Raw genomic sequence first — 15,035 nt, forward strand, 5'->3', positions numbered from 1 at the left:
AATGAGATTGAGTTCTTGAGTTCTTTTTCTGTTAGTTCATTGTTAGTGTATAGAAATGCTACTGATTTATGTATGTTGATTTTATACCCTGCTAATTTGCTGTAGTTGTTGATTATTTCTAATAGTTTTTCTATGGATTCTTTGGGGTTTTCTATATATAAGATCATGTCGTCTGCAAACAGGGAGAGTTTCACTTCTTCATTGCCTATTTGGATTCCTTTTATTTCTTTTTCCTGCCGAATTGCTCTGGCCAACACCTCCAGTACTATATTGAATAGGAGTGGTGAAAGTGGGCACCCTTGTCTTGTTCCTGTCCTCAGAGGGATGGCTTTCAGTTTTTGTCCATTGAGTATGATGTTGGCTGTGGGTTTGTCATATATGGCCTTTATTATGTTGAGGTACTTTCCTTCTATACCCATTTTATTGAGGGTTTTTATCATAAATGGGTGTTGGATCTTGTCGAATGCTTTCTCTGCATCTATTGAGATGATCATGTGGTTTTTGTTTTTCATTTTGTTGATGTAGTGTATCATGTTGATTGACTTGTGGATGTTGAACCATCCCTGTGTCCCTGGTATAAGTCCCACTTGATCATGGTGTATAATGTTTTTGATGTATTGCTGTATTCGGTTTGCCAGAATTTTGTTGAGGATTTTTGCATCTATGTTCATCAGTGATATTGGCCTGTAGTTCTCCTTCTTTGTGTTGTCCTTGTCAGGTTTGGGGATCAGAGTGATGTTGGCTTCATAAAATGTGTTAGGGAGTACTCCATCTTCCTCAATTTTCTGGAACAGTTTGAGAAGAATAGGTATTAAGTCTTCTTTGAATGTTTGGTAGACTTCTCCAGAAAAGCTGTCTGGTCCTGGACTCTTATTTTTGGGGAGGTTTTTGATTACTGTTTCTATTTCCTTACTTGTGATTGGCCTATTCAGATTCTCCTTTTCTTCCTGATTCAGTTTGGGGAGGTTGTAGGAGTCTAGGAAGTTGTCCATTTCTTCCAGGTTGTTCAATTTGTTGGCATATAGTTTTTCATAGTATTCTCTTATGATCCCTTGTATTTCATTGGTATCTGTTGTGATTTCTCCTCTCTCATTCCTAATTTTATTTATTTGAGATTTCTCTCTTCTTTTCTTGGTCAGTCTGGCTAAAGGTTTGTCGATTTTGTTAATTTTTTTGAAGAACCAACTCTTTGTTTCATTGATCCTTTCTATTGTCTTTTTTGTTTCAATATTGTTTATTTCTGCTCTTATTTTTATTATTTCCCTCCTTCTACTGACTCTGGGCTTTGTTTGTTCTTCTTTTTCTAGTTCTGTTAGGTGTCATTTGAGGTTCCTTATGTGAGCCTTTTCTTGTTTAGTGAGGTGAGCCTGTATTGCGATGAATTTCCCTCTTAGGACTGCTTTTGCTGCATCCCAAATGATTTGGTATGTCATGTTCTCATTTTCATTTGTCTCCAGATAATCTTTGATTTCTTCTTTAATTTCTTCAATAATCCATTGTTTGTTCAGAAGCATGTTGTTTAGTCTCCACATTTTTGCACCTTTCTCTGCTTTTTTCTTGTAGTTGATTTCTAGTTTCATAGCATTATGATCAGAAAAGATGCTTGATATTATTCCAACTCTCTTGTATTTATTGATGTTTGCTTTGTTTCCCAAAATATGGTCAATCCTTGAGAATGTTCCATGTGCACTTGAGAAGAATGTGTAACCTGCTGTTTTTGGATGAAGTGTATTAAGTTCATCTGGTCTATTAAGTCCATCTGGTCTAATTTTTCATTTAATTCTATTATTTCCTTGTTGATTTTCTGTATGGATGTTCTGTCCATTGGTGTTAATGGTGTGTTGAGGTCCCCTACTATTATTGTATTGTTGTTGATGTCTTCTTTTAGTTCTATTAAGAGTTGCTTTACAAATTTTGGTGCTCCTGTGTTGGGTGTGTATATATTTATAAGTGTTATGTCTTCTTGGTGGAGAGTCCCTTTTATCATTATATACTGTCCCTCTTTGTCTTTCTTTATCTGTTTTGCTTTGAAGTCTACCTTGTCTGATATTAGTATAGTGACACCTGCTTTCTTTTGTTCATTATTAGCTTGGAGTATTGTTCTCCATCCCTTCACTCTGAGTCTGTGTTTGTCTTTGGGGCTGAGGTGTGTTTCCTGGAGGCAGCATATTGTTGGGTCTTGTTCTTTGATGCATCCTGCCACTCTGCGTCTTTTGATTGGGGAGATCAATCCATTTACATTTAGAGTGATTATTGAGATGTGGGGGCCTACCACTGCCATTTTATGTCTTGTTTTCCAGTTTTCTTCAATTTCCTTTGTTTCTCGTCCCATGGTTTAATCTGTTCTGATGAAGAGCTGCTACTCTCTGTTGTTGTCCTTCTACTTATCTCCTCTGCTCTTGGTTTTGTAGCCCCTTTCCTTTTTTGGATTTTTCAGGAATGAGGGTTTTCCTGAGGATTTCCTGAAGAGGAGGTTTTGTGGCAATGAACTCCCTTAATTTTTGTTTATCTGGGAAAGTTTTTATTTCTCCATCGTATTTGAAGGATATTTTCGCTGGGTAGAGAATTCTCGGCTGTAGTTTTTTGTCCTTCATATTTTTGAATATATCACTCCACTCTCTTCTAGCCTGTAAAGTTTCTGCTGAGAAATCTGCTGATAGCCTGATGGGGGTTCCTTTGTAGGTTAGTTTCTTTTGCCTGGCTGTCCTTAGTATTTTCTCCTTGTCGTTGACTTTTGCTAGCTTCAATGCTATATGCCATGGGGTTGGTCTTCTTGCATTGATAAAGTTTGGAGATCTATTGGCTTCTGTCACCTGAAGATCCATCTCTCTCACCAGATTTGGGAAGTTCTCAGCCATTATTTCTTTGAATAGGCTTTCTGCCCCTTTCTCCTTCTCTTCTCCCTCTGGTATACCTATAATCCTTACGTTGCATCTCCTAATTGTGTCTGATAATTCTCGGAGAGTTTCTTCATTTCATTTTAGTCTTACTTCTCTCTCCTCCTCTGCCTGCAGCATTTCTATATTCCCATCTTCCAAATTGCTAATTCTTTCCTCCATAGTATCAGCCCTACTGTTCAGTGCATCTAGATTTTTCTTAATCTCCTCTATTGTGTTCTTCATTTCCAGTATTTCTGTTTGGTTCTTCTTTATCGTATCAAACTCTTTTGTGACATAGCTCCTGAACTCGTTGAGTTGTCTATCTGAATTCTCTCTTAACTCATTGAGTATTTTAATGATGGCTGTTTTGAAGTCATCGTCATTTAGGTTATATATTTCATTTTCTTTGGGATTGTTTTCTGTGTATTTGTTATTTTCCTTCTGTTCTGGAGACTTAATGTATTTTTTCATATTGCTTGATGTAGATTTGTGCCTCCGCATAGAGATAGAGATTAGTTGCTCCTTCCACTTGTTTCTGCTGGTGTGGTGGGGGAGCAGCTGTTTATACTGCACCAACCAGTAACCCTATCCGCAATTGCTAACTGGGCCTGGGCCCCTCCTCGTAGTCACAGTGGTCCTTTGGATTCCCTCTTCGGCCATGGGGGCCGTCACGGGGGGGCTTCAGGCTGCAGGTGCCTACTGTTGCAGCCCACCTAGACGTGCTCCCTCCTTGGGGTCTGCAACGGTGTTATGGGCTTTTCCAGCAGCCAGGGGTAGGATCACTTATATTTGCCGCTCCGTCACTGTCGGCACCCACAAAATCTCACTTGTCCACTATAGGTCGCAGCAGAGCTATTGGCATCTTCTACAGTCTGTGGTTAGCTCACCTGTCTATGCTACTTTTGTCCCGGGGTCTTCCAGCCTTGTGGCTGCCGGATGGGTGCTCTCTACTAGTGCTGTGCAGAGGCTTTCGCTGAGGCTGCTGTGATCCTGTAGGGTTTCCCCCTAGGCTACGGAGCTGGGTTGCTGGAACTCCACCCAGCCCCAGTCCTGTTCCCCAGGAACTCGGGGAGCCCTTTGCCCTGTCTGGGGGATAGCCGGAGATCCTGATTTCAGTGGTAACTGGTCAGCTGCTACCCTGCATGATGTTCTCCTCTCTGGGACCCTCCCGGAGTTGTGAATGCTGGGCCTGGCCCCTCTGCTAATGGCAGACAGAGAGTTTTGTCTGCTGCCTGGACGGAACTCTGGAGCTTCCCCCCTGGGCCGCGGAGCCGGCCTCTGGAGCTCCACCCAGCCCCAGTCCTCTCCGAGATCTCCGGCAATCCCTTGCCCCGCTGTGCAGGCAGTGGCAGCCGGGGGGCCGCCCCGCCTTCTGTGATTCTCTCTGGGACCCTCCGGGTGCCGTGGACACCAGGCAGGATCTCCCTGCCAATGGCGGGGCGAGACTCTCCCCACGGGCTCAGATGTGTAACTCTAGAGTTTCCCTCTGCATTTACGAGTAATTGCGGGGGGCTTAGGTAGAGTTCTGGTCACCTGTTTCCACTGTCGCTCCTCTGGTGTGTGCTCGCTTCTGTCCTAGGTGTGTGTTGATTTTCTGGGGGCATCCGTTGGAAGAAAGCCGCTTGCAGGTACTAGGCTGTTCGGTCGGGGTCGGAGAGTTTTCACCTATCTCCACCTCCTCCTGGAGGGAAGTCCGTCTACCTTCCGATGTATAGTTGCATGGGTGTCTCAGACATCCTGAGATGCTATCTGGATATCCTTTGGTAAGTGATGAGTGTCCAAATAATTGTAGACTCGAAGGGGGAGAGACAGAGAGGACTACTCACGGCGCCATCTTGTGCACTTCTATCAATTACCCTTTTTGCACATGAGAAAACTAGGGTAAAGAAACTAAATTATTCAAGGTCATACCGCTAAAAACAGCTGAGTAGGGATTCAAATCCGGCCCTTTTGCCTCCATAATCTATGTATTTAACCTCCATATTATACAGTTATGAAATTTTGACAGTTCAATCACACTGTTTTCTTTAGGAAGTTGAGGGATATGTGTCCTCTTCCCATCTCTCCCTGTAGTGTTAATGCTAGGTCCTCTCTTTTACTTAGAAGAGAGTAAGGTGGTATCTAGGAAACAGAGTATCTAGAGGATGTTCACAAACACCTTCCAATTCCTTTGGTATGGAACGTAGATGGACAAAATCTTTCTGAGATTGGCTTTTCAAGCCATGGATATACATGGGTACACAGTAATAGCGGTAAGCAAAGGGCATAGGAAGTTTCAACAAATACATATTGTACATCTTCTCTGTATAAGGCCCTTTTTTAGCACTGAGGACACAGCTAGAAACAAAACACAAGTTTCTCTACCATTATGTAGTTTGCATTCTAGGGGAGAAAGATGAACAGTAAACAAATTGCTGTGAGTGTCATGGAGAAAAGTAGCCCAGGGAATAGGAATAGACAATACCATGAAGGGGAAAGGAATGCTATAATTTTAAATAGGATGAATAGGGCAGGCCTTGATCAGAAGGGGATATTTGATTTTAAAAAATGAAAGATATATCCTTACAAAACTTGTACATCAATATCCATAGCAGTATTATTCATAATATTCAAAAAGATGAACAAATCAAATGTCCATCAATAGATGATTAGATAAATAAAATATTGTATATCTACATGATTGAGTATTATTCAGCCACAAAAAGGAATGAATTCTAATACATGCCACAACATGAATGAACTTCAAAGACATGCTAAACGAAAGAAGCAAGACACAAAAGGACATAAATTCTATGTTCCATTTATATGAAATGTACAGAATAGGAAAATCCACAGGGATAAAGTGAATTAGTAGTTGCCACGGTCTGGGGAGGGGAGGTAAGGAATGAGTGTTTCTGTGTATGGGGTTTCTTTTGGGGATGATGAAAATATTCTAAATATAGATAATGGTGATGGTTGCATAACTTTGTGAATATACTAAAAACTACTAAACTATGTACTTTAAAATGGTCAGTTATAGTAATTTTATATTGTTATATTTTATTATATTATTATATTTTATATTAATTTTAAATACTTCAAGACAAAGCTATATTTAATCAGAGTGTATGCAAATTTGGCCAAGTGATATTGCTTCAAATCTAAAGGAAACCAGAGTGCCCCTGAAAGTGAAAGGAGGTGGTAGAAGCCCAAGGCCTTTCTCAAGCTGGAGCCCATCCTTCAACAATAAAGGTGACACTCTCTGAATACTATGCTGGTCAGTCCCAAGTGGGCAGATCCTTGAGAATCATGATGTCATAAAGCCCTCTCAGAACATTCCAATCATCTGTGAGCACAGCACACAAGGGTCACAGGATTGAGTACCTCACTGAATAGTGCCTTGAACAGAAAAAAAAATTACTGTGGCACAGCTGTTTCTCTGATGGCTGAATTCCTGAGGGTGATGCCTTGGTGTTCTCTTATTCCAGATCAGATTCATGGTTGTAACTACAATAGGCTGCTCTTACGGACATGGACTGAAAACTCCATTGTTGTCCTAGGGTTCTGGCTAACCCCACCCCAAGTACAAGTTCTCAGAGGTAATAGGGTCATAAAAACACTACATTCACATATTTAATAAAACAATAGCTAGAAGAGACTTTATTAAAAAAAAACACTGGCTGGAAAATAATTTACGTATGTCTACACAGCATTCTGTTCACACCATGTATAATCTTGACATTACCAATTATAATTGTGGATACACTAATGTTGAACTTATACTTTTAATATTTAAAACTTAATGTTCCTGCCCATCAAGAGATAAATAGACAAATTATAGCATATCCATACAATGCAATATTTTCAACCATTAAAAGGAATGTAGTACTGGTGCGTGCTATCACTTGGATGAACCTCAAAAACATGATGCTAAGTGAAAGAAGGCAGACACAACAGACCACATGTTATATGATTCTATTTGTATGAAATGATCAGAATAACAAACTCACAGAGGCAGAAAGTAAATGGTTGCTAGGGGCTGAAGAGGTAGGGGGAATGGGGAAGCAACTGCTTAATGAGCGTGGAGTATCCTTTTTTAAAAATTTTATTTTATTGAGATCACATTGCTTTGTAACATTATATAAATTTCAAGTGTATATCATTATTTTCTGGCTTCTGCATAGACTGCATCATCTTCACCAGCAAAAGTCTAGTTTTCATCCGTCACCATACATATGTGCCCCTTTACCTCTTCTGCCCTCACCCTACCTGCTTCGCCTCTGGTAACCACCAATCTGTTCTCTGAATCTATATGTTTATATTCCACATATGAGTGAAGTCATACGGTATTTATCTTTCTCCATCTGACTTATTTCGCTTAGAATAATACCCTTAAGGTCCATTCATGTTGTCGCAAATGTCACAATTTTGTCTTTTTTTATGGCTGAGTAGCATTCCATTGTATATATAGGTACCACAACTTTCTTATCCATTCATCCAGTGATGGGCACTTAGGTTGCTGCCAAGTCTTGGCTATTGTAAATATTGCTGCAATGAATATAGGGGTGCATATATCTTTTCAAATTAGTGTTTTCCTGTTCTTTGGATAAATACCCAGTAGTGCAATGGCTGATTCATATGGTAGTTCTATTTTTAATTTTTTGAGAAATCTCTGTAATGCTTTCAATAGTGGCTGTGCCAGTTTGCATTTCCACAATCAGTGTATGAGGGTTCTCTTTTCTCCACATCTTCTCTAACACTTGTTATTTCTTGTGTTTGTGTGTGTGTGTGCGTGCTGAGGAAGATTAGCCCTGTTAATTATGGCCATTCTGACAGGTGTGAGGTGATATCTCATTGTAGTTTTGATTTTCATTTCCCTAGTAATTAATGATGTTTAACATCTTTTCATGTGCTTGGTGGCCATCTGTATATCTTCTTTGGAAAAATGTCTGTTCATATCCTCTGCCCATTTTGTGATCTGGTTGTTTGTATTTTTGTTGTTGAGTTGCATGAGTTCTTTATTTATTTTAGAAATTAACCTCTTATCAGATATATGATTTGAAAATATTTTCTCCCAATTGGTAGGCTATCTTTTAATTTTGTTGATGGTTTCATTTGCCATGCAGAAGCCTTTTAGTTTGATGTAGTCCCCTTTGTTTATTTTTTCTGTTTTTCCCTTGCCCAAGTACACATGGTATTCAAAAAGATACTGCTGAGACTGATGTCAAAGGGCTTACTGCCTATGTTTTCTTCTAGGAGTTTTATGGTTTCAAGTCTTACATTCAAGTCTTTATTCCATTTTGAGTTAATTTTTGTGTATGGTATAAAATAATAGTCTACTTTCATTCTTTTGCACATGGCTGTCTAGTTTTCCCAACACTATTTAATGAAGAAACTTTCCTTTCTCCATTGTATGTTCTTGGCTCCTTTGTCGAAGATTAGCTCTCCATAGATGTGTGGGTTTATTTCTGGGCTCTCAATTCTGTTCCATTGATCTGAGTGTCTGTTTTTCTGCCAGTACCATGATATTTTGATTACTGTAGCTTTGTAGTATATTTTAAATTCAGGGATTATGATACCTCCAGCTTTGTTCTTTTTTCTCTGCATTGATTTTGCCATTTGATGATTTTGTTGTTCCTTATGAATTTTAGTATTCTTTGTTCTGTAAGCATGAAAAATATCATTAAGCTTCTGATTGAGATTACACTGAACCTGTAGATTGCTGAAGGTAATATTGACATTTTAACTATGTTTACTCTTGTAGTCTGTGAGCATGGAATGTCCTTCCATATCTTTGCCTTCTTCAATGTCTTTCAATAATATCTTATAGTTTTCAGTGTATAGGTCTTTCACTTCCTTGGTTAAATTTATTCTTACCTATTTTATTCTTTTTGTTGCGATTATAAATGGTATTGCAGTCTTCATTTCTTTTTCTGCCAGTTCATTGTTAGTGTATAGAAATGTGACTGATTTTGCTATGTTGATTTTGTACCCTTCCACTTTACAATATAAATTATTTCTAATAGTTTTTTTGTAGATTCTTTAAGGTTTTCTGTATATAGAATCATGTAATCCACAAATAGTTGCAGTTTTACTTCTTTCTTTCTATTATGAATCCCTTTTATTTCTTTTTCTTTCCTAATTGCGCTGGCTAGGATTTCCAATACTATGCTGAGTAAGAGTGGTGAGAGTGGGCATCCTTGTCTTATTCCTGTTCTTAGAGGAATAACTCAGTTTTTCAGCATGGAGTATGATGTTGGCTGTGGGTTTGTCATAAATGGTCTTTATTAAGTTGAGGTGCTTTCCTTCTATACCCATTTTATTGAGAGTTTTTATCATAAGTGAACGTTGGATCTTGTGAAATGCTTTCTCTGTGTCTATTGAGATAATTGTTTGTTTTATTCCTCATTTTTTTTGTTGTGGCATATCACATTGATTGTTTTGCAGATGTTGAACCATCCCTGTATCCCTGGAATAAATCCCACTTGATCATATTGTATGATCCTTTTAATGTATTGTGGTATTCAATTTGCTAGTATTTTGTTGAGGATTTTTGCATCTATGTTCCTTGGCAATACTGGCCTGTAATTCTCCTTTTTTGTGTTGTCTTTGTCTGGTTTTGGTATCAGGGTAATGTTGGCCTGGTAAAATGAGTTAGGGAGCATCCCATCCTCCTCAATTTTTTAAAGAATTTGAGAATATCTATTAAATCTTTGAATGTTTGGTAGAATTCACCACAGAAGCTGTCTCGTCCTGGACTTTGTTTTTTGGGAGGTTTTAGATTACTGTTTCAAATATTTACTTGTGATTGTTCTATTCAGATTCCATATTTCTTCTTGATTCAGTTTTACGAGGCTGTATGATTCTAAGACTTTATTCATTTCTTCTAGGCTATCCAATTTGTTGGTGTATAGCTTTTCATAGTATTTTCTTATAATCCTCCATATTTCTGTGGTATCTACTGTAATTTCTCCTCTTTCGTTTCTGATTTTATTTATTTGAGCCCTATTTTTTTCTTGGTGAGTCTAGCTAAGGGTTTTTCAATTTTGTTTCTCTTTTCAAAGAATCAACACTTAGTTTCACTGATACCTTCTATTGTCTTTTTAGTCTCCATTTCATTTATTTCCTCTCTGATTTTATTATTTCCTTCCTTCTACTAACTTTGGGCTTTGTTCTTTTTCTAGTTCTTTTGGATATAGTATTAGATTGCTTATTTTAGATTTTTATTCTTTGTTGAAGTAGGCCTGTGTTGCTATATACTTACTTCTTAATACTGCTTTTGCTGTGTCCCATAGATTTTATTATGCTGTGTTTTCATTTTCATTTGTCTCCAGGTATTTTTTGTTTTCTTCTTTGATTTCTTCATTGATCCATTCATGTTCAGTAGCATGTTGTTTAGTCTCCACGTATTTATGGCTTCTCTAGCTTTCTTTTTGTAGTTGATTTCCAATTTCATAGCATTGTGGGTCAAAAAGATGCTTGATATGATTTCAATCTTCTTAAATTTATTGAGGCTTGTTTTGTCTCCCACATATGGTCTTCTTTTGAGAATATTCCATGTGTGCTTGAAAAGAATGTATTCAGCTGCTTTTGGATGGAATGTTCTATATATATCTATTAAGCCCATCTGGTCTAGTGTTGCATTTCAGGCCAATGTTTCCTTGTTGACTTTTGGTCTTGATGATCTAGCCACTGATGTAAGTGGGTTGTTAAAGTCCCCCAGTATTATTGTGTTGCTGTCAATTTCTCCCTTTAGGTCTGTTAATAGTTGCTTTATATGCTTTGGTACTCCTATGTTATGTGTATATATATTAATAAATGTGTTATGTCTTCTTGGTGGAATGCTCCTTTTATCATTATATAATATCCATCTTTGTCTCTTATTGATTTTCTTGCCAAAGTCTATTTTGTCTGATATAACTACAGCTACCTGCTTTCTTTTACTTGCCATATACTTTGAGTATCATCTTGTATCCCTTTACTCTGAGACTATGTTTGTCTTTAGAGTTGAGATGAGTTTCCTGGAGGCAGCATATAGTTGAGTCTTGTTTTTTAGTCCCTCCAGCCATGCTGTTTCTTTTGATTGGTGAATTCAATCCATTTATACTTAGCGTGATTAACATTAGGGCTTATTACTGCCATTTTATCTTTTGTTTTCTGGTTGCTCTATATTTTCATTGTTTGTCTTTTCTTGTATTTCTGTCTGCCGTTTCAGTTTGGTGGTTTTCTGTGATGTTTTTCTGAGTTTCCTCACTTTTTATGTTTCATGACTCTGCTATGATTTCTTGTTTTGTGGTTACCATGCAGTTTGTATGAAAGATCTCATAGATGAGATAGTCCTTTTTCTGCTGATAGCATCTTATCTCCATTAGCCTATGCAGGTTCTGTCCTTTTCCTTTTCCCCTTCTATACTTTTGTTGGCACAAATTATCCTTTTTTTGGTTGCAAGTTTGTTACCAAATTGAAGTGATTATTGTTATTCTTAATGCTTTCTTTCCTTTTAGCATTTATGTTATAATTGTTTACTAACCTATTCTTATATAGAATTGCAATTTTCTGCCTCTGTCTCTCTATTTATCACCTTGCTGAAAGCTTTGTAAACCTTTGCCTTTTTGTTCCAGGTAGGAGGGGTCCTTTCAACATTTCTTTTAAGGCAGGTCTAGTGGTCTAGTTTTCATTTGTTTTGGAAAGCCTTATTTCTCCTTCATAGGTAAAGGATAACTTTGCTGCATAGAGTGTTCTTGGCTGAAATTTTTTTATCTTTCAATATTTTGAATATATCATTCCACTCTCTCTTCTCCTGTAGAGTTTCTGCTGAGAAATCTGCTGATAGCCTAATGAGGGTTCCTTTGTAAGTTATTTTCTTCTCTCTGACCCCCCCCTTAATATTCTTTGTCATTGACTTTTGACATTTTTTAATATAATATGCCTTCAGAAGATCTTTTTGTGCTGAGATAATTAGGAGTTCTTTTAGCTTCATGTACTTGTATATTAAGTTCTTTCCCCAGATTTGGGAAGTTCTCAGCTATTATTTCTTTGAAGAAGCTCTCTGCTCCTTTTCCCCTCTCTTCTCCTTCTGGATACCCATTATCCTTATGTTGCTTTTCCTAATTGAGTCATATATTTCTCATAGAATTTCTTCTATTTTTTAAAAATCTTAACATTCTCTCCTCTTCCACCTGAATCATTTCTAGATTTCTACCTTTGAGTTTGCCAATTCTCTCTTCCCCATGGTCTGCTCTATTTCCAATGCTTTCTAATTTATTTTTTTTATCTCATTAACTGTTTTCTTCATCTGAAGAATTTCTGTTTGGTTTGTTTAGAGTTTCAAATTCTTTGGTGAAGTACTCCTTCTGTTCATTAATTTTTATTTCTCTGCTCATTGAACTGCCTTTCTGAGTTTTCTTGTAACTCATTGAGTTTCTTCATGACAGCTGTTTTGAATTCTCTGTCAGTTAGATCAAAATCTTCTGTGACTTCATTTCATGTCTGAAGAACTGTCACTTTCTTTCTGTGCTACCATGTTACTGTAGTTACATATGGTGCTTGATGAGTTGATCCTATGCTGGAACATTTGTGGTAGTAAACACCTTTCTTATTTAGGTAAGGCTTTGGTTACAATGATTATGATCTGATTCTGGTTGTATTTGATAGCCTGCACTTTCCACCCTCTATTGCCTCTGCCAGAGTCATCTTCACTGCCTTCCTTGTGCTGCTTCTGCCTCCAAGGTTGCTGGTGCCTTACTGCCTGCAGTGTCACTACAGTCTCAGATGTTGCCATCAACGTCACCAGGCTGTGAGTACTTCTGCTGCTTCTTGAATTGCCATGTTCCTGTTCCCCCAGTTGCTCTCTGTGGGCTCTCCATGGGCTTGGGTACTGATGTTCCGTGCACCATCTGCACTGCTGCTCCTGAGTTATCTGGATATGCTAGCTGCACTGCTGCCATGGTGCTGAGTTCTCAGGTGTTGCTGTCACTGTCAGGGGCCCAGAGTCTACTCTGTGGCTCCCAAAGCCACAGGTTTCAGGTGTCACCTGCCACTGCTGGGCCAGGGGCAGGAGCTAAGGTGTGAGTGCCGCTGCTGCTCCTGCAGCCTCTGGTCTCCAGCACCAGTGTGCTTTTTGAAACATCAAGTCAGTGCAAAACCACCTTTGCCAGTGGTATACCTGGTTTGGGTGTAGCCCTTGTTGAAAAGACTGAGATTGCTGCTGCCTGGGGAGGGGGAGGGATTGACAATACTGCTCTATTTCCTAAAGCCTCAGGTTGTGAGCACCACCCACCACCACTAAGATGGGGCAGGGGCAAAGCCATAAGTGCTGTTGCTGCTCCTGCAGCCTGTGGTCTCTGGTGCATGCCAGTGTGCTCCTCGAAACCTCAGGTCATGGCATTCCAACCACTGACAGGAGCATTCTTGTTTTGGATCACTGTCACCAGGGGTAAGGAAGGAGCCTGCTCTTCTAGGTCTAGTGCCTCCCAGAGGTGCAGTCCATCCACCTTCAGATGTATAGATGCATGTATCTCTCAGGAATTCTGATGTACTGTGCAGGAAGTCCTTTGTTGGTCAATAGAAGTCCCACTGTTTATGACTTTGAGGGGAGAGACAAAGGGAGCAACTCACTCCACCATGATGCTGATGTCACTTCCCCCAGAGTATCCTTTTGAGCTCATGAAAAATTTCTGGAATTATAAAATGGTGATGATTGTGCAACTCTTTGAATATACTAAAACCCAACAAATTCTACACTTTAACATGGTGAATTTTGTGGTATGTACATTATGTCTCAAATGAAAATATATTTGAAAAATACTTCCAGAAATGGTGAAGGAAGTAAAGGCAAGAACCATGCCAATAGCTGGGGAAAGAGAGTTCATGATAGAAGAAATACCCAGTTCAAAGGCTTCAAGGCCAGAACATGCCTAGCATGTTTTAGGAACATCAAGTGGCCAGTGTGGATGTAGTGCAGTGAGCAGCAAGGACAGTAATAGGAGATGAGGTGGCAGGAATAATAGGAGGCCTCATGCAATCTTGTAAGCCATTGTCTAGACTTTGACTCATATTCTATTGAAATGGAAAGTCATTAGAGGTTTGAGTAGAAGAGAAACATGATCTTACTTGGGTTTTTAAAGAATCCTTCTAGCTTTTGTGTGGAGAAGAGAATGTAAGAGCACAAGGTACAAAGCAGGGAGACCAGTTACTGGGCTTTGACAATAATCAAGGCAAAAAGTAATAGTTTTGACTAGAGTCTTAACAGTTGAGGGCATTAAAAGTGTTTAGATTCAGGAACTTATTTTTAAGTTTGAGAACTCAGGATTCCTGATAAGCTGGATGTGGAGCATAAGAGAAAGAGAAGAGTTAGTGACGACTCCTACTTTTTGGCTCAAGTAACGAAAGAATAGAGTCAACTTTTAGTAATACTGGGAAGACTATGGTACCAGAAGGTTAGGGATAGATGTTTTGGGCACATTACATTTAAGATGACTGTTAATTATTCAGTGGAAATTTCAGTAGGTATTTGCATATATGCATACAGGCTGGTATCTCTTTTGATTGGTCAATACCAGGTAGTACCAATATTTTAATATTTTAATATATCCTCTGTATATGAGTTTTTAGTTCAAGGGAAAAGTCTAGACCAGTGATATAATCTGGGCATCTCATCAGCATATGTATTTTTTTAAAGCCATGAGTGTGGCTTTCTCAATACATTTATTCTATAATGTGAGGTACATAGATTGTGAGAGAGAAAATATGTTCTACTAGGGAGGCCTACATCTCCAGAAGGAACAGAGTCCTACCTAACTATTTGAGCTGACTGGCTTAAGCGTAAATTTTTTTTAAATGATTTTTTCCCCATTGCCAAGAGGGAAAGTGATTTCTCTCCTCCCTTTCTCAGTACGTTTCTGTGAAAAAAAACCTATTGTTTGTGAATACTTCTTCTCCTTTTGATTCTCTGTAGATCTTTTTAAAGTCTAGACAAGCCTCTTGCCAGCTTTACAATCCCGGAGTGTTTTTCTTAAGGGTCAGGGAGCCATCTCTTTGAAATGTAAACATCAAGGAATATAGTGCTTCTATCCCCATGTCACTGTGGGAATGCCTTGCCTTGAGCTGTAACCAAATGCTTATCCTAGTGATAGAAGTTTTATTTTTCCTTCAGAGAAAGGCAATTAGCTAACACAA

The sequence above is a fragment of the Equus caballus genome, chromosome X, assembly GCF_041296265.1.
Source record: "Equus caballus isolate H_3958 breed thoroughbred chromosome X, TB-T2T, whole genome shotgun sequence".
NCBI classification, from domain to species: Eukaryota; Metazoa; Chordata; class Mammalia; order Perissodactyla; family Equidae; genus Equus; species Equus caballus.